The following is a 4,920-nucleotide window of genomic DNA, read 5'->3' as shown; positions in this document are numbered from 1 at the left end:
TCTTAAAATCATGAAAGGACTCATCATAAAGGGTACAAAACTTCCTTCCCTGGTTAGCCCTAAAAGAGACCCAAGATACCTTCCCTCCACCCGACCCCGGCTTCGTCAACACAAACAAGTAGGAAAAAAGAGAAATAGAGGGAGCAACGCCCAAAAACTGACACAAAAGTTGAAACAGCTTTAAAAACGCCCAAGAATTTGGATGGAGCTGCGTAGGGGCAAGGTTACAAGACCATAACACCTCGGACTCCAGGTCGGTAAAAGGAAGTCGGACACCCAGCTTAGAGAAAAAACAGTCATAAGCGTAAAAGAAGAGCTTCTCGGAACTATCTAGGGGCGGGAAGCACACTCTCTCCTCGGAATCCGGGGCTACTAGTTCATAATCCCTCTCAGACTCTCTATCTTCACATATGCTACATTGCCTACGAAACCTAGCTAAATACTCAGAATCTACCACAGAAGGGACTCTTAGAGGAACAGGATCTACCCAACCAAGACCACTTGGAATCTTGGTCGACATCGCTTGAAGAACCTTTCGAGACATAAAATTCTTGCCTACAAAGAAGAATGCAACAGCAAGCAAAAATCACATAAAAGCAGACAGCGAAAACCCATTCAGCAAAGCAAAGAAACAAAGATCTTTTAGAAGAAAATGCAGCAACCCGGAACAAAATACCAGAGAACAAAAAAGAGTCCCCCCCATGTACAAACAACTGGCGGCGCCTCTTTTCGGGGCAACCCAGGCATAGGGAAAAAGAAACAAACAAAGAGCCACACAAAAGAAACAGAAGCATATGTGCACAAGAAAAGAGATGGGAACAAACCTGGAAGAAAGAAACGAGGACGACGAGCTCCGAAGCAAGGAGAACGGAACGGCGGCGCAGAGGAAACCCCGGAAAGACATGCGGAAAGATTCGGGGAAAGAAAAACAAAAGAAAAAGGAAGCAGTGCTCAAAAAAGGAGATGGCGAAAACTCAGAAAACAGGAAAGGAACAGAATAAACGAAGAAAAGGACGAAAGGGGCAAATAAATAATGCCTTCACAAAGCCCGAACGGAAATCGAGGAGAAACGGTAAAATGCAATAAATGCAGGAACGGCCATTTTTGAATTTTGAAAAACTACTATGCCCGAGCTCGACCTCCCAAAAAGGACGAACTCGGGCAGGGGCACTGTTCATACCTTGACCGGGCTCCTCCAACTCGGCGAAATCCATGAAAGGTCCGACCTCGTCCCAAGGCCCGCGCCTGAGGTCGGACCTCGGACAATAAAGCTAAGAAGGCCCATCAAAAGGAACGCAGCCCAAAATCTAAAGGCCGAAAAGGCCTAGGAAAGGCGGTTCCACAAAGATAGAGATAAAACTCCCAAAAGATAAGATAAGATAAGAATATCTTATCCAGGGAAGATCACGGCCAACTACTATAAATACACTGGAGCACCCAGGTATGACACACATTCCACATTCTACACATATCTGCTTGAGCCCATGCTAACTTAAGCATCGGAGTGTCATTGCAGGTACAACCACCAACCACTCCACATATCAAGTTCGGGTCCCTGACCCCCACCTCGGGCCTCTCCAAGACGACCGAGCTACACGTTTCAGGTAACCCTCGGAACAGATTCTATTCCGGCCTGACCGAGAACCGACAGCTGAATTCCGCGTGCTGTGACAGAGCATATGCAATCGTTTTCACTGAGAGGATGGGAGGTAGCCATTGACAACGGTGAAACCCTACACAAGCTTGCCATGGAAAGGAATAAGAAGGATTGGATGAAGACAGTAGGAAAGCAGAGAGACGGAAGGGAAGGCATCTTCATGCGCTTATCTGAAGTTCCTACCAATGAATTACATAAGTACCTCTATCTTTATCTTATTGTTTATTTTCGTTCATCACCATATCCATTTGAGTTTGCCTGACTAAGATTTACAAGATGACCATAGCTTGCTTCAATACTAACAATCTCCGTGGGATCGACCCTTACTCGCGTAAGGTTTATTACTTGGACGACCCAGTGCACTTGCTGGTTAGTTGTGCGAAGTTGTGTAATGCCATGGTATTGAACACCAAGTTTTTGGGGTTCATGACCGGGGATTATGAGAGTTGTGAAAAAGTATTGTTCACAATTTCGCGCACCAAGTTTTTGGCGCCGTTGCCGGGGATTGTTCTAGTTTTGAGCAAGCTTTTGGTAACATCAGTGCCAAGATCCGGCAACAACACCAAGTTTTTGGCGTTATTGCCAGGGATTGTTCTAGTTTGGACAACTGACGGTTCATCTTGTTGCTTAGATTAGGTATTTATTTTTTTCGAAAATCTTGAAGAGGAATTCTAGAGTTTCATGATGATTTGTTGAAGTCTGGCTGGCTGAGAAGCCATGTCTAATCTCATTGGACCGAGGTTTCAACTTATCATCACAAGAGCTTGTTGATTTTTATCAATCTTGCTTTTGGAGCAGTGATCTGCTAAGGCTTGGCTGGCCTTTGGCCATGTCTAGTGTTTTGGACCGAAGCTTTCTTTGAAAGCTTGGCTGGCTGTGAAGCCATGTCTAATTCCTGGACCGGAGTCTTAGACTAGCATTGCACTGATTCCTGGAATTCTCATTAAGAATTTTGATATCTTTTTCCACTTAATTTTCAAAAAACACAAAAAAATTAAAAAAATCATAAAATCCAAAAATTTCTTGTTTGAGTCTAGTGTCTCATCTTAAGTTTGGTGTCAATTGCATGCATTCATTCATGAGTCTTAGTGATCTTCAAGATGTTCTTGATGATTTACTTGCTCTAATCTTTGAATTCTATTGACTTGAGTGTCTTGTGTGTCTCATATGCATTTTCATTTTGTTAGTGTCAGTAGTACACAAACTGCTAAGTTTGGTGTTTTGCATGCATTGTTATTTGATTCTTGTTGCATTTTGATTTTTCCTTATTATTAAAAATCCAAAAATATTTTTAATTTGTGTCTTTTCAAGTCAATAATAAAGAGAATTGAAGATTCAGAACATACAGCAGAGGAATTGCACAGAAAAAGCTGGGCGTTCAAAACGCCCAGTGAAGAAGGACAGACTGGCGTTTAAACGCCAGCCAGGGTACCTGGTTGGGCGTTTAACGCCCAAAAGGGTAGCATTTTGGGCGTTAAACGCCAGAATGTGCACCATTCTGGGCGTTTAACGCCAGGATGGCTAGAAGGGAAGATTTTGTTTTCAAATCAAATTTTTTCTAAGTTTTCAAAATCTTTTCAAAATCAAATCTTTTTCAAATCAATTTTTCAATCAAATCTTTTTCAAAATCAATTTCTTTCCATTTTCAAAGATACTTGCTACCAATTAATGATTTGATTCAACACTTCAAGTATGTTGCCTTTTCTGTTGAGAAAGGTTTAATGTTTGAATCATATCTTTTCTTGTTAATCAAGTTTTTAATTTTCAAATCAAATCTTTTTAAAATGTTTTTCAAATCATATTTTCTCAATCACATCTTTTTAAAACTAATCATATCTTCTTAACCACATCTTTTTCAAAATAGTTTTCAATCAAATCCTTTCGATTTCTAATTTCAAAATCTTTTTCAAAAATCACTTGATTTCTTTTCCATTTTCATTTTTCGAAAATTAAGTAATGTTTTTTTTTAAAAAAAAAATGTTTTCAAATTTTCTACTTAATTTTCGAAAATCACTTCCCTCCTTCTCACATCCTTCTATTTATGGACTAACACTATCCCTTAATGCAAAATTCGAACTCCATCTCCTTTGATAAGTTCGAATTTTCTACTTCTGTCTTCTACTCTTCTTTTCTTCTGACACCTAAAGGAATCTCTATACTGTGACATAGAGGATTCCACATTTTCTTGTTCCCTTCTCTTTCTTATGAGCAGGAGCAAAGACAAAGGCATTCTTGTTGAGGCTGATCCTGAACCTGAAAGGACCTTGAAGAGAAAGCTCAGAGAAGCCAAAGCACAACTCTCTTTAGAGCACCTAACCGAATTCTTCAAAGAAGAAGAACACATGGCAGCCGAAAACAACAACAATGCCAACAATGCAAGGAAGGTGCTGGGTGACTTTACTGCACCTACTCCCGACTTCTATGGGAGAAGCATCTCTATCCCTGCCATTGGAGCAAACAACTTTGAGCTTAAGCCTTAATTAGTTTCTCTAATGCAACAGAATTGCAAGTTCCATGGACTTCCATTGGAAGATCCTCATCAGTTTTTAGCTGAATTCTTGCAAATCTGTGACACTGTTAAGACTAATGGGGTTGACCCTGAGGTCTACAGACTTATGCTATTCCCTTTTGCTGTAAGAGACAGAGCTAGAACATGGTTGGATTCCCAACCTAAAGAAAGCCTGGACTCTTGGGAAAAGCTAGTCAATGCCTTCTTGGCAAAGTTCTTTCCACCTCAAAAATTGAGTAAGCTTAGAGTGGAAGTCCAAACCTTCAGACAGAAGGAAGGAGAATCCCTCTATGAAGCTTGGGAAAGATACAAACAATTAATCAGAAAGTGTCCTTCTGATATGCTTTCTGAATGGAGCATCATAGGTATTTTCTATGATGGTCTCTCTGAACTATCCAAGATGTCTTTGGATAGCTCTTCTGGAGGATCTCTTCATTTGAAGAAGACGCCTACAGAAGCTCAAGAGCTAATTGAAATGGTTGCAAATAACCAATTCATGTACACTTCTGAAAGAAATCCTGTGAACAATGGGACTAGTCAGAAGAAAGGAGTTCTTGAGATTGACACTCTGAATGCCATATTGGCTCAGAACAAAATATTGACTCAACAAGTCAATATGATTTCTCAAAGTCTGTCTGGAATGCAAAATGCACCAAGCAGTACTAAGGAAGCTTCATCTGAGGAAGAAGCTTATGATCCTGAGAACCCTTCAATGGAAGAGGTGAATTACATGGGAGAACCCTATGGAAACACC

At 40.7% G+C, this 4,920-nt stretch overlaps 1 non-coding gene across 1 annotated transcript; it reads right to left on the bottom strand.

Annotated features, from left to right (window-relative positions):
- Positions 1–4,404: 4,404 nt before the first annotated feature.
- On the bottom strand, positions 4,405–4,512 carry LOC112804882 (small nucleolar RNA R71). The gene has a single exon (XR_003203500.1). It is a non-coding gene; the product is annotated as a small nucleolar RNA R71 (small nucleolar RNA).
- Between the last annotated feature and the right edge of the window lie 408 nt (positions 4,513–4,920).

Source organism: Arachis hypogaea, chromosome 5 (genome assembly GCF_003086295.3).
Source record: "Arachis hypogaea cultivar Tifrunner chromosome 5, arahy.Tifrunner.gnm2.J5K5, whole genome shotgun sequence".
In the NCBI taxonomy this organism is placed as follows: Eukaryota; Viridiplantae; Streptophyta; class Magnoliopsida; order Fabales; family Fabaceae; genus Arachis; species Arachis hypogaea.
Note: the sequence above shows the minus strand (reverse complement) of the source record. Positions and strands in the feature narration are given on the sequence as shown.